Source organism: Coloeus monedula, assembly GCF_965178545.1.
Source record: "Coloeus monedula genome assembly, contig: HAP1_SCAFFOLD_73, whole genome shotgun sequence".
NCBI classification, from domain to species: Eukaryota; Metazoa; Chordata; class Aves; order Passeriformes; family Corvidae; genus Coloeus; species Coloeus monedula.
This window is the reverse complement of record NW_028120821.1, coordinates 358,666-385,419: the sequence shown is the minus strand read 5'-3', so window position 1 is coordinate 385,419 and position 26,754 is coordinate 358,666. Positions and strand designations below refer to the sequence as shown.

Genomic DNA, 26,754 nt, shown 5'->3' with positions numbered 1-26,754 from the left:
GTTACCTTTTCACAGAATTCTTTACTTTAGACAAAATATGGATAGAATGACACTGTTCACATTTTTTAGATGGAGCATTCACGTAAACAATAAGAGCTGATAGAAACTGCATCCGCAAATCTGTGTAATACCTGTGTAACACTGGTGTGAGGCTTACGACTGTTAGAATTAGACCAGGATCGGTTAAGAAAAGGAAAACTGGAATCGTGTGTTAATCTTATTGGTCAATTAACAAATCTAATCCACACTTCTGCAAGAAAAAATGTAGAGTCTAGAGCATATAGAGCATATAGAGCATATAGAAGAAGAAGAAGAAGCTGTTTTTGCCTGTTGTTGCTGTTGCTGCTTGCCTTTATCATGTAACCCCCTTTGAACTCTGCCTTCAAGAAAGCTGTGAGACTATGAAATACAGAACTCAGCAGAACAGCAGCCTCCTCTGCTCTCTCACCCTGGTCCGGGAAGGAAGGGTACCCCGTCCAAAGCTCAACAGCGCAGAGCCCCAAGGCTGCTGTGGGCAGCAGGGCCCAGGGGCCGTTCCCACCCGCAGCGCTCCTGTCCTGGGCTGGGCCTGCACAGGGGCTGGGGCACCATGGCTGGGGCAGCGGGGCACAGAGGGGCCACGGAGCCGCTGCCGGGGCTGACAGCGAGGCCAGGGACACACAGGGAATTTCTGGGCATTGCCTGCGCTGGGCAGGGCTGAGTGTGGGGAAGGCAGAGCTCAGCTGGCCTCGGTGGCTGCAGGAAAAGCCGAGAGCCCGAAGAGCCCCCGTGGCTGTGCTGGAGAGCAAGGCTGGAGGAGGGAAATGCGGGGCTGCTGCGGGATGGGGAGGGGGATTGAATTCCAGCAGGCACCGACAGGGGGCTGAGAGACTCAAGGGCTCCTTGGCCTGAGCCTGTCCTGGAAAGGTCTCTCAGCCCTCTGTGCCCATGAAGGGCTCCAAGGAGGAGCAGAGCTCATCTTGGCAGGACCCTCATGGAATCCCTGAGGGACAAATGCCAGTGCCTGCCCAGCCTTCCCAACATCCCTGACACCAGAGGCCTTTTCCACATCCCTCGGTTCCAGGTCAGTGCCCAGAACACAGCACAGCCTGTCCAGGTCCTGGGGGCGATTCCCAAGGGAGGCAGCTGTGATTTCTCCCCACAGACCCACCACTCCGGTGTCTCTCTGTGCAGCCCTTGGCTGTCCTGAGCACTTTCCCTGGAGCCTCCCTGCCCTGGACGTTTGTCTCCATGCAGTTCTCAGCACAGCCCAGCAAAGAATTCAGGTGCTTTCCCAGAGGACATTACTCTGGCAGTGAAGTGGCCTCAGGGCACAGTTTGTGCCCCTGGAATTGTGCCAGCCCCGAGTGCTGCTGATGGTGTTTGTGCTCACTCGGGTTCATCTCCCCACACCCACTCGATGCACTGCTGAAGGCTCCTCAGGACACAGCAAACACGGACTGCTGGCCTGGTCACTTGGTGTCCCTCCGTGCAGGGACAAACAACCTCCTGCAGGGGAGGGCAGAGGCCAGTGCTGGGATTGCTGGTGGCAGGGGCTGGTGTGGGACACTTGCCCTGGGCACCTTCCCAGGCTGTGCCTGGAACAAAGGCACAGCCCAGGCCCTGCTCTGCTGCTCCCTCAGGTCCATCCCAGGAGCTCTGGCTGTGCCAGGACACTGCTGCCTGCCCCCCCTGCACACTCCCCCCCTGCCCCTGGGCACTGGGGTTTGCTTTGCCAGGGCATTCCTGGGGCACATTCCTGACAGCAGCTCTGGAGGAGAGCGAAGCCTTCCTGCCCTGGCCCCAGGAGATGCCCTTTGCTGATGGAGCTGCTCTGCTGGAGCCCGGCTGTGTCCCAGCAGTGCCCGTGGCCTGTCCCTGCCTGTGCTCACAGCACGGACACGCAGCAGGACAGTGACCGAGCTGCCCGAGCACTCCGGTCTTGCACCCTCAGAAGGGCTGGGAAAGGGAGTGTGGAGCTGGGAAGAGCAGAGGTGGGAAGAGGCTGGGCCATTGTCCCTGGCCGTGCTGCTGTGCTGGGAGTCTCTTCCCTCCAGCTCTGCCCACAGGCACTGCCCCTGCAGAGCCAGAGAAGGGCTGAGGAACAAACCTTGGACACAAAGGTCAGGGCAGCCCCTTGTTTATATTCAAATGCACAGGGAAGAAGCCTCCTGAAAGTCTTTGTGTTTCAAAAGAAAGGTAGATGTTCATGTAGAAATGCAAGGAGTAGTACTACAGTACTTTATAAAAAGCAGAATAACACCAGAAAAAGAATAAGAAAAAGCACCAATGAAAATATGGACAAAGAGGAAAAAAAAGGCCCGGATTGTAAAGTTACATTCTGAAGGTTCTGGAGCAGGAAAGAGAGAGATTATTACTTCTGAGAAGCATCCTAGTCATCATTTTCCCCGCATGGCAGAAGGAAATAGAAAGATTTTAACTTGTGAAAAGTATCCAGTCCTCACTTTCCTCAGGGCATCCCTGAGCTCCTGGTTCCTCAGGCTGTAGATGAGGGGGTTCAGGGCTGGAGGCACCACCGAGTACAGAACTGACAGGGCCACATCCAGGGATGGGAGGAGATGGAGGGGGGCTTCAGGTGGGCAAACATAACAGTGCTGAGGAACAGAGAGAGCACGGCCAGGTGAGGGAGGCACGTGGAAAAGGCTTTGTGCTGGCCCTGCTCAGAGGGGATCCTCAGCACGGCCCTGAAGATCTGCACATAGGAGAAAACAATGAACACAAAACAGCCAAACACCAAACAGGCACTGACAGTGATGAGCCCAAGTTCCCTGAGGTGGCAGTGTGAGCAGGAGAGCTTGAGGATGTGTGGGATTTCACCCAAGAACTGGCCCAGGGCATTGCCCTGGCCCAGGGGCAGGGAAAATGTATTGGCCGTGTGCAGGAGAGCGTAGAGAAAGGCACTGGCCCAGGCAGCTGCTGCCATGTGGGCACAAGCTCTGCTGCCCAGGAGGGTCCCGTAGTGCAGGGCTTTGCAGATGGACACGTAGCGCTCGTAGCACATGATGGTGAGGAGGAAATCCTCTGCTGAGAGGAAGAAGAGAAAGAAAAACACGTGAGCAGCACATGCTGAGTAGGAGATGTGGCTGGTGCCCCAGAGGGAATTGTGCATGGCCTTGGGGACAGTGGTGCAGATGGAGCCCAGGTCGGTGAGGGCCAGGCTGAGCAGGAAGAAGAACATGGGGCTGTGCAGGTGCTGGCCGCAGGCTCCGGCGCTGATGATGAGGCCGCTGCCCAGGAGGGCAGCCAGGGAGATGCCCAGGAAGAGGCAGAAGTGCAGGAGCTGCAGCTGCCGCGTGTCTGCCAATGCCAGCAGGAGGAAGGGGCTGATGGAGCTGCTGTTGGACATTGGCTGTGTCCGGGCATTGGGTTCTACCATGGAGAAAAACACAGTGAAGAGTTAGAGGAGATCTGTAACCACAACCAAAGCCATTTCCCATCCACCCTCCCCTGGAACACACACAGACACCCTTTTGTGTTTAAGAGTTCTGAGGGGTTTTTTTCTAACTCCCCCCATATCTCTCTTGGTATTCTTGGGTATCAGAAATCCTCAGCATTTCTGCTGCCTTCAGGGAGAACAGAGCAACTTTTGCAAGGCAAGATGATGAGTGGAGACTCAGGGGAGGTGCTCTGTCATTCTGACCTGCTCAGATTTTCTCAGTTTCACTTCTCTCAAATGTAGAATGTTCACCCTCCCATGTTTCCCTTAAAGATCACCAGGTGCTGCTGGGAGCAGATGGATCCACCACAGACCCCCAAATGTCCGTCCCTCTCTCAAGGTCTCAGCACCACATTCGTAGTCGAGGACACCCCTGGCTCATTTCACCAACCCGACAGCATTTTCACACTTGTAGCATCTCTGCTTTTCTCCTCTCTCTGGGCCTTTCAGATAACACAAAGATGCTCCAGGACACGTTTGCATCCTGGAGGAAACTCCCAGCTTGGAAGGAAACCTCGGGGAGAGAGCCAAGAGTCCCAGAGCGGGCACTGGACGAAGGGAGATTGAGCTGCTGCCCTGGCTGCACTGACAGCCCTGCCCACAGCCGGGCACTGGGGCCAGCGTCACCCTGAGCCAGCTGTGCCCCCTCCCAGAGCCCCCAGGGCCGGGCAGCTGCTCCCAGCCCTGTGCTCTGCAGAGGGAACTGGGCCCGGGGCTGCAGAGCTGCCCCACGGCTCTGCTGCAGCTCTGCCTGCCCAGGAGGGGCTTCACGCCTTGGAGCCCCGGCCCTGAGGGCAGAGCCTTGGCTGGGGGGCACAGGAGGGAGGGGGCTTCTTCAGAGGGAGGGGCTGCACTGGAGGGGATCCTGTGGGGATCTCTAAACTCTCCCTGACACATTGCTGGCTTTGTTTTCTCTCCTTCCCTGATCTCCTCTCTGCTTCCTGGGGATTTTCCTCCTGGAGCTTTTTCCCTCTGCCTGATCTCTCCCTGCCAGCACTCACAGACCCCAAATCTCTGTGCACTCTCCTTGGCCCTACAGAAACCTGCCTGTGTGCAGGGCACTGGCTGGGGCAGGTTCTGTTTGCAGCTTGGAGAAAGGACAGCTCAGACTGAGCCTGAGGGGTCCAGCCAAGGTGATGCTGGTGCTGTCCATGGGCACGGGAGTGGCTGAAAGCACAGGAGGCATCTCCTGTGCACCTGCTGATCACTGAAAGGAACAGTTTGGATGTCCCAGGGACCTGACAAAATTCATCACACCTTTAATATTTATCCACCCTCCCCACCATTCTCCAATGGCAGGAAACTGAAAACAAAGTCTCAGGAAATTTCCTCATTTCTATCAAAATCCTTGTATTGGAAATATTCTGGGAGTGATCAGAAACCCTCAGCCCGTCAGAGGCTCATGAGCATTTCACCTCCCCTGCACTCGAGATGCTCCGAGTTGTACTCACAGAATCCGTAGGCAGGGGGATGCTGCAGCTTTAGGAGATCCCTCCAGGAGCTGCAGCTGCCGTGTCCTGCAGCCAGAGGCTTCCTGTGCCAGGGGCTGGGAGTGATTCTCCCGCAGTCACTTCCCAGCCCCTTCCCAGCCCCGGCTGAGTTTCAGCCCTGTGTCCCTCTGTGCTGTGCCCGGGCTGGCTGCAGGCAGTGCCCCAGCCCTGCTGGGCTGTGCCCAGGAGCTGCTCCTGGCCAGAGCTGTCTCTCTGCAGCGCTGCCGCTTGCCAGGAGCTGCCTCTGTGCCAGGAGCCCGGCCCAGCTCAGCAGCACACACACAGCACAAGGACTGCAATGACCCTCTCGGGCCTTGCTGCTGAGGCCCTGAACATCAGTCCCTGACAGCGACTGGCACAAACCTCCCAAGAATTCCAGCCAGAATTGAACTTCAAAGTTTCTGGAAGTTTTCATGGGTCCCAGTGAGGGACACGACTGAGAAAGTGTCCCCAGGCTGCAGTCAGAGCAGAGAACTGGAGGCAGGGATGACAGGGGGACAAAGAGAAGCCAAGTCTTGGTGCCCTGGGGCACAGCAGCATCTGTGCCACCAAGGGCTGGGAGGAGACACCTTGTCCTGAGGCCCTGGGGCCTCCTGGCACAGCCCCAGCAAGGCTGGGCACTGTCAGCCCCTTGTCCTGCCCTCAGCATCCCCCCACATCCCAGTGGCCTCAGGGATCTGCTGGAAGGAGTCCCTGCGGAGCCTTGGTCAGGAATGGCCCTGGGGGCTCCTCAATGCTCCCAGGGACTGCAGGGTTTTCAAAAGACTTTGGCTTTGGCTTTTGCCTGGGAGTCTCTGAGAGCTTTGTGCAATCCTGGCCCCCAATTCTCTCCTCCAAGGAGTCCATGAGGAGCCTGTGGCGGGCATGGAGCTCAGTGGGACCCATTGATGCTTCGAGACTGTGGAAACCATGTTTTTACTAGAAAATGGACATAATGTGAACCAGCCATAAAACAGAGGAACCAGAGCACGTAAGACAGAAGGACTTGAGCACCTACACAGGGGAAGAGTCCATGGGGAGGTTGTGAGAAAGGAACAAGCAGCACTGGGGAGGATGTGAATGAGGAACAAGCAAAGGAAGAAAAGGATAAGAAAAGGCAAACTGAAGGACAGTTGTGACATACACGACAGACAATGTGACACACAGACAAGAGCCAATCACAAAGCATAAAGCAGCGTGTGAAAATAGCCCTTAACCCATAATAATTATGCACGATCGCGTGTAGGGAAAGCAAGAACTGTATATGAGGGACAGTAGGTCATCAATAAAATGGCTTCTGCCTGATTCACACCGAATCATGTAGAGTCCATTGTTTGTCTCCGCAGCCACCAGAAGAAACAATTGGACAGAGCAGATGAAAATTTTAGGGTGTAAAGGTAAAAAATCAGCTCTTCCCAATGGATCTCCAATGTTGATCTGAGTCCCGATGGATGTTCCTGCCCCTGCGTTCACCCAGGTGCCTACGGGGATCCAGGAGAACGTGGAGAGCACCAGCCAGGGCTCTTCCCAACCTGGATCACAGGGAATGTGGGTCACCAGGGCTCTGCCAAATGTGGCTCCTATGATGGGAGATGGAGTTGAAGCAGAGGACAAAGCTCTTGCCACAGTCGGGGCACTCGCAGGGCTTCCCTTAGCGGTGCCTCCGTTGGTGTTGGGTCAAGTGAGAGCTCCTGGAGAAGCTCTTCCCGCACTGGGGACACTCGTAGGGCCTCTCCCCGGTGTGGATGCGCTGGTGGGTGACGAGGTGGGAGTTTTGTTTGAAGCCCTCCCTGCAGTCGGGGCAGCGGAAGGGCCTCTCATCCGTGTGAATCTGCTGGTGCTGGAGGAGATTGGAGCTGGTGTGAAACCTCTTCCCACACTCAGAACACTCGTAGGGCCTCTCCCCGGTGTGGATCCTCTGGTGGATACGTAGGTTGGAGATTGTGACAAAGCTCTTCCCACATTCCCCACACTTGTAGGGCCTCTCCCCGGTGTGGATGCGCTGGTGGATGATCAGGTGGGAGCTGTACCTGAAGCTCTTCCCACATTCCCCACACTTGTGGGGCTTCTCCCCATCGTGAAGCTGCTCATGAACCACCAGCTCTGAGCTCTGGCTGCATCTCCGGTCGCCTTCCCGGCACAGGGTGGGTCTTTCCTCCTCAGAGCACCCTGGGCTGCGTTTGCAGCCCCTCCTCCTGTGGGATCTCCGGGGCTTTTCCTCCCCGTTGGATTCCTGCGCTGCGGAGCCGCTCAAAACGGCCTCTTCCACCAGGTTCTGCCACGGGGATTTGTCCTCCCTGGGCTCCGTGCTCAGCTCCTTGTCTGGGGAGGAAGGACAAGGAGAGGATGGGATTTGCCTCCGGGCCACAGGGAAGGGCAAGGAGATCCCCCCAGTCCGTCCCCGGCAGGACGGTGTCGGCAGCGGGGTTGTCCTGCAGCCGGGGGCGATGCTGGGCTGGGAGATGGAGCAGGAGAGAGGGGAAAGGGGCACTGACTTCCTCCTCACCTGCCTGGGGCTCCCGGGGCATCTTCCTCTTCCTCACAGCCTCCTCCTCCATCTGGCCAAGGGTTGGGAATGGGAAATCCTGGTTTGGAGGAAAACAAGGGATGAGTACGTTGAGTCTGAAGGTCCCTCTGCCCAAGTCCATCTCTAGAAGTCACTGGGCACTGTGTGTCCATAAAAATCTGCTCTGAAAAAGCCTCTCAGGAGTTCCCTGTCTCTGGTCTCTCCCCTTTGGTGTCCGGGGGTTCCCCCTGTCCCAGCTGCTGGGGGTTCCTCTTTTACTGGGGTCCCCCTCTCTCCTTGGTCTCCACCCTCCCCAGGCTGCTGGGAGTCCAGGAATCCAAAAGCTCCCCTCTTTGGTCTCCCCACTTAGGGATGCTGGGGGTTATGGGGTCCCCAGGTCCCTTCTCCCCTTATTCTCTGCTTCGGGGTGCAGGGGGTCCAAGGAGTCCCCCCTGCCCCTCTCCAGGCTGTTGAGGGTCCCGCGAATGGCGGCGCTCCCCCCTCTCTGGGCTCCCCACTTTGGGGCCCTGGGGGTCACAGGGGTTCGCTCCTCCAGACTGCCGGGGCTCCCCTGCTCCCGGTACTGCCCCTCTCTGCTCGTCCCACTCTGGGGCTCCCGAGGTTCCCCCTCCGGCTCTCCCAAGGGGTCCCGCAGCCCCCTGGCTCCGGGCTGGAGGTGGCCGTGCCTGACCCGGGCAGACCCAACCCCCACCACGGGGCGTACCCCACATCCCCCTGCCCGCTGCCAGGGCTCTGCTGGCACCGCCACCGGGACCCCCAGAAACCCCTCCTGGGGACCCCCAATGTCCTCACAAGGGGCATTTTCTGCTCAGCTTTGGAGTTCTTCATTCTCCAAACATCCCCCCAAAAAACCCAACCCAGGGAACCCCCCCGGGATATCTGGGCCGAGCTCCCCCTCCCCGGGCACCTGCGGGATGGGGGGCGATGATCCCACGGGTGGGGGGCTGTGAATTCAGGGAGCGCTCAACCTCATGTGGGGAGTGACTGGGTCTGAACTGGGGCAACTGGGTTCAACTGGAACCACACTGGAAGATAATGGGAGCAGCTGTGCCCATGCTGGGGTCATACTGGGATCCTACTGGAACTGACTGGGATGATACTGGGAGTATCTGAGAGGGACTGTGATCATACTGGAATCAGACTGCAAGGGACTGGAAAGGTGCTGGACATGACTGGAACCATACTGGAGGTGACTGGGAGCAACAGAGACCATGCTGGGAGCAAATGGGATCGTATTTGGAGGAACTTGGAGTGACTGGATTCATACTGGGAGCAACTGGGCCCACACTGGGAGTGACAGGGAGGCACTCTGGGCATGACTGGAATAATACTGGGAGTACCTGAAACTGACTGGGGGCATACTGGGGGTGACTGTTACCATACTGGGGTGATTGGGTACAACTGGGATCATACTGGCATTGAGAGGGAGCAGCTGGGATCACATTTGGGGATACTGGGACCATACTGGAAGTGACTGGAACCATACTGGCAGTGACTATGGGTCCTACTGGGATCATCCTGGGAGCCACTGGGATTACAGCGGGTGTGAATGGAACCTGACTGGGGGTTACTGGGAGCTGCTGGGCCCATGCTGGGAGGAAAATGTGGACACATTGGGAGTAACTGGGATCAACTGGAAGGTACTGGAACCATGCTGAGGGGACTGAGACCACAACTGGCATCATACTGGGAGCAACTGGGACTACACTTTGGGCAACTGACAGAAACTGGGATCATGCTGGAGGACCCTGGAAGTAACTGGGAAAGACTGGGATCATTCTGCGGTAACTGGAACCTTACTGGAGCAACTGGGAGTGCCTGGGAATGACTACAAACATGCTGAAGGCAACTGGGATATACTGGGAGTGTCTGTAACCATACTGGGGGTGACTGGAACCACACTGGGAACAGCTGGGATCATGCTGGGGGGAAATGAGACCATGCTGGGGGCACCTGGGAGCAACTGGATCTATGCTGGGGGCAACTGGGCGTGACTGGGACTGTTCTAGGGGCAACTGGGATCACACTGGGAGGAACTGGGAACAACTGGAACTATGCTGGGGGCAACTGGGATCATACCGGTATCACAGTGGGTCCATGCTGGGTGAGACTGGCATCATACTGAGGGTGACTGGAATCATACTGGGATTGACTGGGAGTGGCTGTGAGCAACTGGAATCGTGCTGAAAGCAGCTGGGAAGAAGTGGGAGGGACTGGGAACATGCTGGGGGTGACTGGGATATACTGGGAGAGACAGGGAGTCACGGGGATCATACTGGAGGCTACTGGGCTCATGCTGGCATTGACAGGGAGCAACTGGGAACACCCTGGGGACCACTGGCATCATACTGGGAGTGACTGGGGCCTTGCTGGGATTAGCGTGGGTGTCAGTGGGGGTTACTGGGAGTGACCAGGCCCATGCTGAGAGCCTACTGGGGATGCACTGGGATGCACTGGGAGGAACTGGGAATGACAGGATGCATGCTGGTGACAACTGGGATGTACTGGCAGTGACTGGGATAAATCTGGGGGCAACTGATCCATGCTGAGCTAACTGGGAGTGCCTGGGAATGACCACGAGAATGGTCAGGGCAACTGGGATATACTGGGAGTGTCTGAGACCATGTGGGTGGTGACTGGGACCACACTGGGTGTGACTGGGAATGTGCTGGGGAGAACTGGGACCACGCTGGGGGAAACTGGGGGCAATTGTGAGTGACTGGGGCCCTGCTGGGAGAGACTGGCATCATACTGGGAGTGACTGGGACTATCCTGGGGCAACTGGGAGAACTGAGAACACACTGGACAAAAGTGGGAAGAACTGGGAGCAACTGAGACTGTGCTGGGGGCAAATTGCATCATAATGGGGAGTGACTGGGAGTGACTGGGTTCATACTGGGAGTAACAGGGATTCTGCAGGGAGTGAGGGGAAGTGACCAGGATCATACTGGGACTGACTGGGCTCATACTGGGACTGAGGAGGAAACTAGAACCACTCGGGGAGGGAACTGGGCTCATACTGGGAGCAGCCATTTCCCAGCCCCCGGACCCCCGAGCACCTTTCCCGGCCCCGGGACCCCCGAGCCCCTTTCCCGGCCCCGGCACCCCCGAGCCCCTTTCCCAGCCCCGGGACCCCCGAGCCCCTTTCCAGCCCCGGCACCCCCGAGCCCCTTTCCCGGCCGTGCAGCCCCTGCAGCCCCCAGACCCCCCCGCCGGGGTCCCGCCAATCCCAGGGGTCCCCCCTCTCGGGCTCCCCGCTTTGGCCTTCTGGGGCTCTCCTCTCTCCGGGGTCCCGCTTAGGGAAGCCGCGGCTCTCCCGGGGCTCCCCAAAACCGGTGTCCCCCCGCCCCCGCCGGCCCCGCGCCGTCCCCACGGGGCCCCGGCAGAGCTCGGAGGGCCCGGCCCGGGAAGCCCAACCCCCACCGCGGGGGGACCCGCATCCCCCCGCCCCCGCCGGGGCTCTGCCGCCACCGCCACCCCCAAAAACACCTCCCGGGACCCCCCGATATCCGCCCCCGCCGGGGCATCTGCGGCTCGCCTTTGGAGCCCCGCAAGCTCCAAACATCGCGCCGCCCGCCCCGACAGACAGCATGGAACAGCGAGCCCCAAATCGATTCCCCGGGAGCTCCAAATATCCCTCCCCCCTCCAAAAACACCGCCCGGCATGTTTGGGCCGAGCTCCCCCTCCCCGGGCACCTGCGGGATGCGGGGCGGGCGATGCTCCCGGCCCGAGCGGCTGCGGATCCAGAGAGCGCTGCCCGCACCTGGAGCCTCCTCCGCCTGCTCCGGCTCCTCCTTCTTCCCCCCGTGCCTCCTCTTCCTCCTCCTCTGGCCCGCCTCCTCCTCCTCCTGCCCTTCCTCCGTGCCTGCGGCCGCGGCCCGGGAGCTCTCGGGGCAGCGGGGCCGGGCCGGGCCACGATGGGAAAGGGCTGGGTCACCCCAGAGCGAGCTGGGGCAGCGGAGCTTTGGGGCAACAGCGGCAAAGGGGTGCGAGAGGGGGGATCCGGGCAGGTGGGACAGCGGCAAAGGGCTTCCAGTGGGGTCCCCCAGTTAAGCCCAGCACCCCAAAGCCCGTCCCAGCCCTCCCCGTTCCCTCCCCAGCCCCGGCTGAGTGCGGGGCTCAGCCCAGGAGCCGTCGCCGTTCGGGGCTCCCCGAGTGCAGCAAACGGGAGAGTGCCCCCCGGGTGAAATGTTGGGGTTCGCTCTACCATCGGCGCTTTAAGATGCCCCGGTAAAGTCGGTGCCCACTGTAACTCCCGTTAAAAGGGCAACACCACTCCCGTTGATTCCGGCAGCGGAGCCCCGGAGGGGGGTTTGGGGGTCCCGGCAGGGTTTGGGGGTCCCGGGAGGGTTTGGGGGTCCCGGCAGGGTTTGGGGGTCCCGGCAGGGTTTGGGGATCCCAGCAGGGTTTGGGGGTCCCAGCAGGGTTTGGGGGTCCCAGCAGGGTTTGGCGGTACCTGGGTGGTGCCGATGATGGCGATGGGGACCCCGTGCTGGGTGTGAACATTCGCGAGGGGCTCCTGGGGGGGTTTTGTGGGTCCCGGGGGTTTTTGGCGTCCCGGGGTTTTTCGGGGTTCCCGAGGGGAGTTTTCAGGGGTCTCAAAGTGGGGGTTTGGGCGATCACAAGGGGAATATTTGGGTGTCCCAAGGCTGTTTTGGGGTCCCTGCCGGTGATGGAGATGGGGATCCCGTGCCAGGTATAAACCTTCTCAAGGGGGTCTGGGGGGTGTTGGGAGGTCCCGTGGGAATTTTGGTGTCCTGAGAGGGTTTTGGGGGGTCTGTATGGGGCTTTGCGGTCCTGGGGAGTTTTTGGAGGGTCCCGGGGATATTTTCGGGGTCCCAGGAGAGGTTGGGGTTCCCCGGGGGGGTGTTGGGGATTCCCGGGAGGTTTTGGGGTACCTGGGCGATGCCAGTGACAGAGCTGGGGACCCCGTGCCGGGTATGAACCTTCTCGCTGCGCACGGGCAGCGTCAGCGTGTTCAGGGAGATCCTGGGGGGCCCGGGGGGTTCACCCCAAATCCCAGGGGACCCCAAATGCTGAGGGACCCCTGAACTCCCCTCACCGCTGGATCTGCTGCAGGCAGGGGGGCACCAGCACTCGGCCCCCACCCCCCACTCTGACGGGGGGGCTGCAGAAGAAATCTGGGGGGCACAGACGGGTGAATGGGAACACCTGGGACCATGGTGGGATCATAGTGGGATCATCCTGGGAGTGACTGGGATCATACTGAGTGTAACTGAAAGTGACTGGGATCATACTGGGGGTGACTGGGAGCCCCAGGGCCCATGCTGGGAGTGACCTGGGCCCCACTCTGGGTGGAACTGGGGGAACTGGCCCAGCCGGGGCTCAGGGTTGTTCTCCCCCAGGGCTGCTGCCACCCCCGGCCCCAGAGAGCCGAGGGACAGGGGACAGCCGAGGGACAGGGGACAGCCAGGGAACACGGCCTGGCGCAGGGACACTGTGCTCCAGCACTCTGGGCTGTTGTGCCCGGGGCGTTGCCCTTGGGCTCCCAGGACAGGCAGAGGGGGCAGAATCCCCTCCAGGAGCTGTTGTTGGCTCAAAGCTTTGGTGTTGGACATTATCAACCACTCAGTGATTTCATAGTCTCCTCTATGATGTCAGACCTCTGCCCAGTGATATCACAGCCTTATCTGCGATGTCACAGCTCACTCTATGATGTCACATAGCAACCCTGTGATGTCATAGCCACTCTGTGATGTCACACCACCTGTGATGTCACAGTCCTCTCTGTGATATCACACAGCTGCTCTGTGATGTCACAGCTGACTCTATGATGTCATACAGCCGCCCTGTGATGTCACAGCCTCTTCCGGGATGTCACACGACCACTCTGTGATGTCACACCAGCACCCTGTGATGTCACAACCTGCTTTGTGATGTCACAAGTGCTCTGTGATGTCAGTCTGCTAGATGATATCTGACCTCTGCCCTGTGATGTCATAGCCCAATCTGTGATGCCACAGCACCACTCTGTGATGTCACAAAGGTGCTCCATGATGTCACAGTAGACTCTATGATGTCATACAGCCACCCTGTGATGTCACAACCCACTCTGTGATGTCGCAGCCAACTCTGTGATGTCACACAGCCCCTTTCTGACATCACAGCTGCTCTGGGGGTCTGTGACACAGGCACAGAGGTGTTCCCAAAACTTCAGTGAAACAAAACCTCCTCAGCACCAGCGCAGCACGAAGCAGCAGCATTCTTTATTGGGCCGGATGCACGAGGGGAGAGCCCCTCCCAAAGCCGTGGGTGCCGAGTTCAGGAATGTTCCTGTTTGCAGACTGTGCTTCACAGACACATTCCCAGATTGTCCCACCAGAAACACACACACGATCATCATTGCCCCAAAATCATTGCAGATTTCCCCCACCCCTTTGCACATCCCTTCTTCTGCCCTGGGGGTCTCTTTGGGGGTCCCTGGTGGTCGCTGACCCCAAAGCCAGCCCTGACTGCCCGGTGAACTGGTGAAAGTTGGCACACCTGGGCTGGTTGCTGCCCACAGAATCAGCCTTGGGCGGGTCCATGGCCAGTGGCTTTTGGAGAAGAAGCATTGTATGCACCCACCAGGTGCAAACGGTTTTTCATCTGGCAAATTTCCCCCCCTTGGAGGGCTGTGAAGCTTCTCTTCCCTTCAAGCCTTCAGAAGCCTCACTCTGCTCCTTTACTCACATCCCACGAGTTTCTCAGCTGCTTTCACAGCCATGTTCTTTACACAGCTCAAAGCAAGTGTCATAAGCACAAGTAGTGCTGTGATCCCAGTTAGACTTTGCAAAAGTGAGGCCAACCATCAGTCAGGGAAAATCCAAGTCCTCTAAATATTTTATCCAAACAGTTACAGTCTAACCCTCCCCTTAATTCCCTGCTGGATGCAGCAGCCGATTTTATCCTCTCTACCTGATCATCCAACCCAGCATCACATTTGGAATGTGCACACAACAAGTGTTGCTGTTTCAGTTCAAGAATCCACACACTCCCTGTCCATGTAGCAGCAATAGGGCTAAAGCCAATCTGCTCTGGAAGGTCATTTTAGCTGGGGCTGGCAATTGTTCCTTTATTTCAGCAAACCCCAAAGGAGCTGCATTCACTGAAGTTTCCATTTGCAGAGCCCAATGGTGTGTGGCTGGTCTGTTCCTAAAGGCAGATCTTTGCGGAGCAGGGATGGATTCTAAAATCCATCCCGCTGGAGTTCCCGCACTGGGATGTTTCCCAGTTCCATCCCCTTTAACCTTTCCCCACAGTCGGGTTCCCAGTGGTGACTCCTTGCACGAGGGACGGAACGTTCATACCCCCAGTGTCCGTGGTGCTCCTGATTCTCCCAGGGGCAAACGTGTGCTCCAAATTCCATCCCTTCCCACCCATCCTGGGGCTCCTAAGGATCTGACCGTGTCCTGCTGACACTCTGTGCCTCTCCAAGGCTCCTTGTTTGTTGGCTCAGCCCACGTGTCCCTGAGAAAGGCAGAATCATTTCTACAAACACAGCCCAGCCTCAGAGCCTGGGCCACAGCCAGGAGCCGCTGGACCTCAGCATTCCAAACAGCTCAAGTGTCTGTCCCAGGGCAATCCCACTTTTCCTTGGTCCTCAGATCCTTTGGCCTTGACCTTGTTAAATCTGGATATTTTATACCCACCTCTAAGGGGTCCTGTGGGAGGCCTGGGCTCCCTGCCCAGCCCAGACACCCCTGAACTGGCTGCAAACATTCCCAGTGTCCTGTCTGAGGGCCATTCCATACTGCTGGAATTTGACAGCCCCAGGGGGTATCAGTGCAATCTGTCAGCTGATCAATATTTCCTGACGTAATTTCCAGATCCGCTTTGGAGATGTTACAATTCTCAGCACTATTGTTCTGATGTGCCCATGGTAAGGAATATTCTCCTTCCATCCCTGTCCAGGTGCCCTGGGTGCTATTTCCTTCCCACACGTGTTCCCAGATTTTTGTCAAATTGCTGACTGAAGCTCCCCATGGCACTGGATTTTCTGCAGAGGTTGGTGTTGGCAAACAAGCTGTTACAGGGGTTACATTCTGTCATCTGCCAACATCTTGCACTGACTTTGAAAACTGCATTTCCCTTCCCAGAAGTCAGGAACATCGTTTCTATTATTATTATAAATACACAATTATTGATCATCTTCATCCAGATCCAATAAATAGTATCCCCTTAGAAAATCAGATTCAATACCTAAAACAATAGGATTTATGTAAAACCCCAAACCCCACGGTGTCAGTCAGTCTTGTTTCTGCTGTGTTTAATGTGTGCTCGCTGGTTTTACCCACATGTGATGAACCCCAAGTTGGATTCCTTCTACCTTGAGTGCAGGGTAGGTTACCAGGAGGACTTGAGATGGTCCCTTCCACTTTGGCTGGATTGTGCCAAAATTCCAGGTTCTGGTGCACACCGCATCTCCTGGTTGGAAAGGATGCACAGGCGAGTCCAGCCCCAATGATCTGTTGAGAACCATGCACCTTTTAAGGCTTACAAGAGTTAGTCCCAGTGCTATTAAATATTCATTTCAGCAAAGCTTCTGAGCCTTCCCTTGGCTTGTTGGTGCCACATGGGAAAGCTTCTGGCCATCCAGAAAAAGGATCCACCAATACCAAAATGTGCCTGTGCCCCTTCTGCCTGGGCACTTCTGCAAAATCAGTTGGCCAAAATCACCTGGTGATTCCCATTTAACCAGCCCTGCAGGCAGCCTTCTTCCTTCAAAACCAATCCCATCTTTCTCAACAACTGATCTATCATTTTTTGCCATTTTGGTGCTTACTAGATGCCTTTGTAAACTGGCCACCAGATTCTCCATTTCCTCCTGTGTTTGCTGATGTTTTAGTTCCGTTCTACATTAATTGTGGAGCTACAATTACCTGCCCACACGGGGTTACCAATCACCTGCTGGGATTTTCCGTAGCTGCTGCTGCTGCTGGGGCTGACTGCCTGTCCTGATCACTGGAATCTGGTTGTTGTTGCAGAACATTCCAGTTTTTGCTAGGTATTAGTGCAAGGAGAGCTTTTGCAGCACCCTCTTGAGCTGTTTGGTCAGCCAATGGATTCCCTGGATTACCTGGGGAGTCTCCAAACCCATGGGCTTTACAAGGGCACCAGGGCCACTTCTTTTGGCTTTGGCACACTCTGCAGTAGGGGACTGATTTCTTTTTGTACTCACTGGAGACCTCTGTGCACTTTCCTTCCATGTGGCTCCCTGGGTGTGTATTATTCCAAACCCAGAGTTCAAATCAGTCCATATGGTCACCCTTTGTCCTTCAGGGATTTCTAGGCAAGGTCATTCATTCTGCTTTTTGTGCTGCTCTGTTCAAAGCTAAAGCCTGGCCTTCTAGGACCTGGCTCGAGGTTCCCACTGCACACCCAGCTGCCCGTTTCCCATCCGCACCACGCTGCTCCCACCAGGGTGCAGGGCCAGTGCTGGCTCCTGCATGGGATTGCTCTCGAGGTCCCAGAGTCTGCCAGAACACACTTGTTCCATGCATCCCAGGCAGTCATGGCACAAAGACTCCAAGCCTTCTCTTAGAAGGGACTTGAACACTTCCCTCTTCCCACCTTGGGGACCTTGAACCAAACCCTGCAAAGCTTTTGCTGCACCTTACAGGCAGGTCAACAGTTTACACCAGGAAAGGGAAAGGGAAAGGAAAAGGGAAAGGGAAAGGGAAAGGGAAAGGAAAAGGAAAAGGAAAGGAAAAGGAAAAGGAAAAGGAAAAGGAAAAGGAAAAGGAAAAGGAAAAGGAAAAGGTGCCTTGATCTGAGCAGGGCTCTTTCTCTGATTTCCTTTGGAGCAGGGATCAAAGGCTCTCCCCAGAATCCTTCCGTGCTGCCTGCAGGTGCTGCCATCCCTCAGATGTGTTGGAATTCCAGAGGATGAGGCCACGGGGTGTCCCAATGGTGCCTTGGTTCCATGGCCCCGCAGTGTAACCATGGTGTCCTTGGCTCTGCAGTGGCACAATGGACCCTTCATTCCATGAGGCCCCACAGTGTGGCAATGGTCCCTTGAGTCCAGGAGGCCCCACAAGGTCCCAATGGTCCCTTGGTTCCATGGCCCCGCACTCTCACAATGCTCTCCTTGGCTGCACAAGGTCCCGCAGTGGCACAAGGGTTTCATTTTCTCCTGGATTTCTTTTAGCTTTCTTTCTTTCTTCATTCTTTCCTATTTTTTCTTTCTTTTTCCTATTTTTTTTGTTGCTTTCTTCTTTCTTTTATTTTTTCTTGTGTCTTTCTTTTTTTTCTTTTTCTCTTTCTTTTTTGGTTCTTTCCTCTTTTTTTAAAAAGTTTTTTTGTTTCACATTACTTAGTCTTTCTTTCTTCTTCTCTTTTTCTTCACTTTAAAAATTTTCTTCTTGATTTCTTTTTGTTTTCTTTCCTTCTTTTTTCTTTCCTTCATTTTTTTACCTTTTTTCTTTTTCTTGTCTTTGTTGCTTTCTGTTTTTCATCTTTCTTTCTTTCTTCTTCTGCTTTCTTTGGTTCTCTTGTACTTTTATTTTTTCTCATGTCTTTCTTTCTGTCATTTTCTTTCTTCCTTGTTTCTTTCTTTCTTCTTTTTTTGACTTTTCTTAACATTTATCTTCTTGCTGGTTTCATGTTTTCAGTCTTTCTTTTTTTCTTCCTTTCCTTCTTTCATTTTTATTACCTTTTTGCTTTTTTCTTTATTTCTTCATTTTTCAATATTTCTCTTGGTTCTTTAATTGTTTCTTGCTGCTTTCTTCTTCATTTCTTTTTTTTTCATTTTTCTTCTTGGTCTCACATTATTGAGTCTTTCCTTTATCTTTTACTTTCCTTTGCTTTTTAAATTTTCGTGTTGATTTCTTTTAGCTTACTTTCTTCATTCTTCACTCTTTTATCTTTTTTTCTTTCTTTTAAATTTTTTTTGTTGCTTTGTGTCTTCCTTCTTTCTCTTTTGGCTTTCTTTTTGTTCTTCTTTTGTTTTTTTCTTGTGTCTTTCTGTTCTTTTTTTCTTTCTTCCTTGCTTCTTTCTTTCTTCTTTTTTTTTCTTTTTCTTTTATTTTCCTGTTGCCTTCAGGTTATGTACTCTTGCTTTCTTTGTTTATTTCTTTGTTTCTTTCTTCTTTTCTATTTTCTTCACTTTTTTCATTTTCTTGTTAATTTTTCTTTTCTTTCACTTTCTTTCTTTCCTCTTTTCTTCCTTTCTTTCATTTTTATTATCTTTTTGCTTGCTTGCTTCATTTTTTAATGATTTTTCTTTCTTTTTAAATATTTTTTCCTTGTTGGTTTCATGTTATTTAGTCTTGCTTTCTTTCTTTTTTTCTTTTTTAATCACTTTCATTTTCTTTTTTATATGTCTTTTGATCTTCCTTTCTTCTTTTCTTTTTTTCATTTTTATTATCTCTTTCTTGCTTCCTTCCTTCATTTTTAATTTTTTTCTTTCTTTTTTTTCTTTTTTATTATTTCTTGTTCCTCTCTTTCCTTCTTTCTTCTTTTCTTTCTTCAATTTTACTTTTCTTCCTTCCCTTCCTTCTTCCTTACTACCTTCCTTCCAAATTCATTCCTTCCTTCCTTCCTTCCTTCCTTCCTTCCTTCCTTCCTTCCTTCCTTCCTTCCTTCCTTCCTTCCTTCCTTCCTTCCTTCCTTCCTTCCTTCCTTCCTTCCTTCCTTCCTTCCTTCCTTCCTTCCGAATTCCTTCCGAATTCCTTCCTTCCTTCCGAATTCCTTCCTTCCTTCCTTCCTTCCGAATTCCTTCCTTCCGAATTCCTTCCTTATGAATTCCTTCCGAATTCCTTCCTCAATTCTCACCCCACTTAAGGGGTGGAAAGCAGCAGGACCCCATCCCAATTGGGATCCCCTCACCCTCCCAAAATGTGGGGACTTCACTTCAGGCCCCCAAATTGCGGGGGGTTTACAGCACCTTCCCCAAATTCACTGCAACCTCCCAGAAGCCACTTAGAGGCCCCAAAACTGCGAAAAAGCAGCAGGAGCCTCCCCAAAATCAGCTCCTGTTTCCCTCCCTTGAGTCCCCCACTCCAAGTGCTCAAACCACCCCATCCCTCCCAAACTTCATCCAACCCCCACGATGCCACCCCCACCCATCCCATCCCATCCCATCCCATCCCATCCCATCCCATCCCATCCCATCCCATCCCATCCCATCCCATCCCATCCCATCCCATCCCATCCCATCCCACCCCTCCTGGACACCAATTCCCCTTCTGTGCTTCCTGACTCCCCACAGCCGGGCCTTGGGGCTGACGGATCGAGCCATTTGGGGCTGCCATCGACACATTGGGGCTGGCTTTGAGTTGATTGCAGGCACCCGCTCAATCCCTCCATCCCAAATGGGAGCTTGGAACCTCTCCTCAGCCCTTGCTGTGCCCATGGGCTCACCTCAAGTCCCAAAATGAGAGCCAGGGCCCCACAGCCCATTCAGAACCTCTCAACATTGCCAGAAACAGCAGCATCCTTCCCAAAATGGGCTCCCCACATCCCTGACAATAGGTCCCCCTTCCAAGTACCAGAGCCCCCCTCTCAGAACCTCTCCCGAAGCATTGGGGGGACCCCAAAATTGCCTCAGGAATGGGACATACCCTGACATCCCTTCAGGAATGTGGGATACCCCAGAACCCACTGAGGAACGGGGTCCCCCCGGCCTCATCATGCGCAGCCTTCAGCTGTCTCAGGCAGAGCCCATCCCGCCCTCAGCAGCCCCAGCCCAGCCCAGCCCAGCCCTCCTGGGCAGGAAGCCCCAATGGCCGAGCCGGCCTGGGACACTTGCAGGGATGCGGGGGCAGCCGCAGCTTCTGGGGCCAGCCTGGGCCAGGCCCTGAGCGCCCTGCCAGGGAACCATTGCTGCCCCACATCCCATCTCAGCCTGCCCTCGGGCAGCGGGAAGCCGTTCCCTGGGGCCCGGCCCCGCAGGCCCTTGGCAAGAGTCTCTCTCAGCCAGCAATTGCTGCTCCTCCCTGCTGCGGGGCCCAAGCTGCAAGTTGATTTTCTGCCGCTGGCCCCGGCCCAGCCCCGAGCCAGGGCCAGGACCTTGCCCTGGAGCTCTGCGGGCGCTGCCTTTGTGCGGCCGCAGCGCAGCGGCCGCAGCTCGGAGCTGCCCTTTGTGTCCCCGCCGGCAGCTGCCAGAGCTGGCGGGGCCGGGCCAGGGCCGGGCCAGCCCCGGCCTTCCCGGCTCTGGGACACAGCGGCGGCAGCCCCAGCCTTCCAGCCCTGCACACGCTCCCACACAAGCCTCCAGAGCCGCGGCCACGCAACGCAACTGACCGGCCGCTGACCCCCCAGCCTGGCCTGATGGCCATTCCTCTGCCCACACCTCGGCCAAGCTCCCCTTGGCCACCTCCTGAGCCACAGTGCCACACACAAGTGGCACATACAGCTACAGAGCTCTGCCCACAGCTGGCAGGGAACGTTCCTTCAACAGAAAAACCACCAAGACAAAGAGAACTGCCCCCAGCAGAGCTGTTCCCTCCTGCAGTAGTTACACCTGCACACCCACAGCGCCTGAGACTGCAAGCAATGAGCATTCCCTGGGCACATGTGCAGCCCAAGCAGCTCGAGGACAGCCTTGCAGCAGGACTGCTCTCAGCTGAGCCAAAAAGGCCCCTCTGGCAGCTGCAGGGCCATTGCAAAGGGCAAGGGCCAGAGCCTGGGCCCACGGCGGAGGAAAGGGCTCTCAATTCCCCTGCCCTGCCACCTCAACCCTGTTCCCAGGCTGCTTCCCACACAGGATTCCTCTGCAGGACTGCGGAAAGCTGAGAGGCAGCTCTGGCTTCTCCACTTTTCATGTGCTAAAGCTGCCTGGCAGAAGAAATGGAGGGACAGCTCTGGTGGCACAATCCCTCCCGGCCCAGGGCACAGCGCTGGGAAGGTCTTTCCGTGCCGAGGCTTTGCTGCGGCCAAGGAAAGCTCCTGGCTCAGGGTCACCTTTCCTGCTGGGCCAGAGCCCCCGAGTGGCCCAGCAGCAGCAGAGAATTCCAGCACAGCCCCGGCACGGGCAGGGCGGCCCTGGGCGGGCTGCGGGAGCCGGCAGCGCCTGAGCTCAGAGCAGCTGAGCCCGGGGGCTCTTGGCCAAGGCCGAGGCCCAGCGAGCATTTCTCAGCTCACAGGGCGGCCTGGAAAGGTGCTGGGGGGGATCATTCACCCCCCAGGGCGGTCCCAGTGGCTCCCAGGATTTCCATGTCCATGCTCCCAGCGCTGCTCCCAGCCCTGATCCGTGGGGATGGCAATGTCCCGCTCCCTTCCCGGGGCAGGCTCACACCTGAGCCAGGTGTGCAGGGCAGGACCTTGCCCTGAGCCCAAGCCCTGTCCCCCCTGCAGGATCTGCTTCCCATCGGCCTCTTCCTCCTGCGGCCCCAAGCCCAGCTCGGTGCTGAACGAAGGGCGCTGGGCCGGGGTCATCCCCCGGCGGGGGCTGCGCACCCCCTCTGCCCCCTCCCCAAATTCCCTCCCGGGGCAGCAGGGGCTGCCTCAGGAGCCCTGTGGGCAGGGAAAAGGGGGTGACACCGGGATGGGGGAGGTCACACACACTCTGGGGGGACACACACGGCCCCTGGGGACCCCCCCTCACCTTCTCGTGCAGTGCCAGGAGGGTGAACCCCAACATGGATCGCCCCGACCCCCAGCAGCATCTCGGGGGGTGGGTTCTGGTGGCAGCTTTGGGGGTCTGGGGGGGAGGTCACAACTGCCCTAAAACCCCCTCCCAGCCCCACAGCCACTCCCAGACCCCTCAAACCACCCCACAGCTCCCAGCCAGGACTCCCCCAACCACTCCCTGCAATAGAAATGGCCCCAAAAGCCACAAAATCCCCTTTCCATCTCCCCAAACACACACCCAAATTGTCTCCCAGCCACACAGCCCTGCCAGCACCCAAAACTCCCTCAGAGACTGCCTCAAAATCCCCCTAAACCCCATCCCATCACTGTAAGTGGCTCCAAGGGCCATAAAAGCCCCTCCCAGTCCCCCAAGGAGCCCCCAAACCCTTTCCCACCCCCCATGGTACCGACCAGGACAGGCTGGGGGAAAGGAACATCCACAACCCAGAGCAGCTCAGGCACTTCAGCAGCGATTTGGGCACTTTGGAGGTCACACCCCAAAGGGGGAGACCCAGGCCAGGGACTGGGACAGACAACCGGAATTCCTGGAGAACAGATGAGCTCAGGTGGACACGTTCTGCCAGCACAACTACGAGATTGTGGCCCCTATCTGCCTGCCTTCATGGCTTCACAACACTCAGATCCTCCCAAATATTCCCCTGAACCCCAAATTCACCCCCAAATTCTGGTAAAATGGCGCCGCTTTAGACCTCTTTGTTTAATTTATTTTTACGCCAATTTTTACTGTTTCAATGGGATTAACACAGAAATTACTTAGGCTGCAGAAGATCTCCAAGATCATCCAGGGTTGCTTGATACCACCAGTAGAAACATTTGGACAGAGCAGATGAAAATTTTAGGGTGTAAAGGTAAAAAAATCAGCTCATCCCAATGGATCTCCAATGTTGATCTGAGTCCCGATGGATGTTCCTGCCCCTGCGTTCACCCAGGTGCCTACAGGGATCCAGGAGAACGTGGAGAGCACCAGCCAGGGGTCTTCCCAACCTGGATCACAGGGAATGTGGGTCACAAGGGCTCTGCCAAACGTGGCTCCTCTGATGGGAGATGGAGTTGGAGCAGAGGACAAAGCTCTTGCCACAGTCGGGGCACTCGCAGGGCTTCCCTTAGCGGTGCCTCCGTTGGTGTCTGGTCAAGGTAGAGCTCTGTGAGAAGCTCTTCCCACACTCGGGACACTCGTAGGGCCTCTCCCCGGTGTGGATGCGCTGGTGGGTGATGAGGTGGGAGTTTCGTTTGAAGCCCTCCCTGCATTTGGGGCAGCGGAAGGGCCTCTCATCCGTGTGAATCCGCTGGTGCCGGAGGAGACTGGAGCTGGTCTGAAACCTCTTCCCACACTGGGGACACTCGCAGGGCCTCTCCCCAGTGTGGATGCGCCGGTGCTTGATGAGGTCAGAGTTTTGCTTGAAGCCCTCCCTGCATTTGGGGCAGCGGAAGGGCCTCTCATCCGTGTGAATCCGCTGGTGCCGGAGGAGATTGGAGCTGGTGTGAAACCTCTTCCCACACTCCCCACACTCGTAGGGCCTCTCCCCTGTGTGGATCATCTGGTGGCGGATCAGGTGGGAGCTCCACCTGAAGCTCTTCCCACATTCCCCACACGTGTGGAGCTTCTCCCTGCCACGAAGCTGCTCATGAACCACCAGCTCTGACCTCTGGCTGCATCTCCGGCCGCCTTCCCCGCACAGGGTGGGTCTTTCCTCCTCAGAGCACCCTGGGCTGCGTTTGCAGCCCCTCCTCCTGCGGGATCTCCGGGGCTTTTCCTCCCCGTTGGATTCCTGCGCTGCGGAGCCGCTCAAAACGGCCTCTTCCACCAGGTTCTGTCGCGGGGATTTGTCCTCCCTGGGCTCCGTGCTCAGCTCCTTGTCTGGGGAGGAAGGACAAGGAGAGGATGGGATTTGCCTCCGGGCCACAGGGAAGGGCAAGGAGATCCCCCCAGTCCGTCCCCGGCAGGACGGCGTCGGCAGCGGGGTTGTCCTGCAGCCGGGGGCGATGCTGAGCTGGGAGATGGAGCAGGAGAGAGGGGAAAGGGGCACTGACTTCCTCCTCACCTGCCTGGGGCTCCCGGGGCATCTTCCTCTTCCTCACAGCCTCCTCCTCCATCTGGCCAAGGGCTGGGAATGGGAAATCCTGGTTTGGGGAAAACAAGGGATGAGCACATTGAGTTTAAGGTCCCTCTGCCCAAGTCCATCTCTAGAAGTCACTGGGCACTGTGTGTCCATAAAAATCTGCTCTGAAAAAGCCTCTCAGGAGTTCCCTCTCTCTGGTCTCTCCCCTTTGGTGTTTGGGGGTTCCCCCCTGTCCCAGCTGCTGGGGTCCCTCTTTTATTGGGGTCCCCCTCTCTCCTTGGTCTCCACCCTCCCCAGGCTGCTGGGAGTCCAGGAATCCAAAAGCTCCCCGCTTTGGTCTCCCCACTTAGGGATGCTGGGGGTTATGGGATCCCCAGGTCCCTTCTCCCCTTATTCTCTGCTTCGGGGTGCAGGGGGTCCAAGGAGTCCCCCCTGCCCCTCTCCAGGCTGTTGAGGGTCCCGCGAATGGCGGCGCTCCCCCCTTTCTGGGCTCCCCACTTTGGGGCCCTGGGGGTCACAGGGGTTCGCTCCTCCAGACTGCCGGGGCTCCCCTGCTCCCGGTACTGCCCCTCTCTGCTCGTCCCACTCTGGGGCTCCCGAGGTTCCCCCTCTGGCTCTCCCAAGGGGTCCCGCAGCCCCCTGGCTCCGGGCTGGAGGTGGCCGTGCCTGACCCACAAGCATGGGGTGGACCTGACATCCCACCACCCCCCACTGAGGCTCTGCCAGCAGCCAGCACAGGGACCCCCCAAAAACACCGCCTGGGGACCCCCCAGTATCCCCTCAAGGGGCACCTACAGCTCAGCTCTGGACTCCTGCAAGATCCAAACATCCCCCCCACAAACACTGGCCCAGGGACTCCCCAGGATATTTGGGCCAAGCTCCCCCTCCCCATCACCTGTGGGATGGGGGGGTCGATGCTCCTTGGGGTGAGGGGCCTGCAAATTCTGGGACCGCTGGACCCACGAGCTCCCTCCTCTTCCTCCACCTTCTTCTCGTCTTCCTTCATCCGTCCTCCTCCTTCTCCCTAATCCCACCTCCTGCTCCTCCTCTCTCCATCCTTTCTCCTGCTTCTTCTTCCCCCGTTCTTCTCTTCCATCCCTCCTCCCCTGTTCCCCAAGCCCCTCACATCCCACGGGAGGAATGGGAATGGAGCCAGGACAGGTCGGGATGGGCAGTGCAGGGCTCTGGGCTGCTCCCACGCCCTGGGGTAACCTGGCCAAGGGAAAAGATGCAAAATTGGTGGGTGGAGATAAAAACTTGGGTGTTGTGGTCACCCTGGGTGGAGACTTCCACCCCTCTGGTCTCATGTCAGGATGGAGAGGGGAGCGGGGAATGCAGAGACTGATGGGAGATCCCAAGGGATTTTAGGGGCAGGACGAGGGCTGCTGTGAGTTCTTGTTGGGAGAGGTCAGCCCGGAGACCCCAGAGTGTTCCCAGGGCCCTGGGATGGAGAGTTGTCACCACCTTCTGCTTCAGGTGGTGGTTCTGGAGGGACCTGGGCTCCTTGGGGCTCTTCCTGCAGCCGAGAACTTGTAGGGACCCTCCTCCAGGTGGCTCCTACGGGTGTTCCAGGGGCTTGGGGCTCACGGTGAAGCCCTTCCCAGAGTCTGGGCATCCATAGGGGCTCCCCAGTGTGGATCCCCTGGTGTCTGGGGAGGCTGGAGCTCCTATGAAAGCTTTTCCTGCCCTCCTGGCCCCTGTAGGGTCTCTCTCCTCTGAGATGGCACCTCTGGGCAAAGCTTGGGCAGACACAGGACTTCTCCCCCACTTGGATCCTGTGCTGGGAGATCAGCTCCGTGCTCCGGCCAAAGCTCTTCCCACAGGAGATCAGTCCCCTGCAATGATGACAACTTTGGGCTTCTCCAGAACCCCTCCCACTCCTCTGGAGGTCCCACCCCCCATCTTTCCCCTCCTCCACCCTTTTCCCATCATCCCCCAATCCTCATCCACCAACGGACCCCACTAAGGGGAAGGGTCCCACTCCCTTTTTCCTCCCTCTCTCCGATATCCCCCTCTCCTTTCTCATCCTCCCCCAAAGCCTCCGTGTCCCACGTACCTGGTTTGGGGCTCTCAGTTCCCTCTCCCACTCAGTCTAGGGAGTCCGATCCCCTTTTCACTGCTCTCCCCCTCTTTAAAACGGGTCTCCCTTCCCCCCCCCCCCCCGCCCCTCACCCCAGAGCTCCTCGCCCGCGGCCGGGGGGCTCCCAGCACCACCAGTGCCACCAGTGCGGCCCCAGCTGCCCCCACCCGCCCCATGCCCAGCGCCGGGCGCTGCCCACAGCCCCAAAGCAGCCGCGCTGTGCCCTGGGGGGTCCCCAGAGCGGCCCCGCCCCGCACGGCACTGGGAGCACCAGTCCGGACCAGTGCGGAGCGCGGGCGGGCGGCATCAGCCGTGCCCGGGCAGGGCCGGGCCCCGCGGGGCTCCCGCCCGCACTCGGCCCCCGCCGGGACAGCGCGGGGGGGCCCGGCCTGGCCGCCCCCACCTCCCCCTCCCCAAATTCCGCTCCGGGGGGCGCTGGCGGCGGGGGGGGCTCAGCTGGGGCCAGAGCTGCCGGAGCCACGTGTCCCCCGCTGCCGGCACCACCCCCTCAGGATTAGGGGTGCCCCAAAACTCCCTCCGAGCTGCCGGATACCCCGCACGCCCCTCAGGAGTGGGGTCCCCCCGG

At 57.1% G+C, this 26,754-nt stretch overlaps 1 pseudogene across 1 annotated transcript; it reads right to left on the bottom strand.

Annotated features, from left to right (window-relative positions):
• Positions 1-2,378: 2,378 nt before the first annotated feature.
• On the bottom strand, positions 2,379-3,346 carry LOC309585571 (olfactory receptor 14J1-like; annotated as a pseudogene). The gene has a single exon. The product of its transcript is annotated as an olfactory receptor 14J1-like (transcript).
• Positions 3,347-26,754: the final 23,408 nt, after the last annotated feature.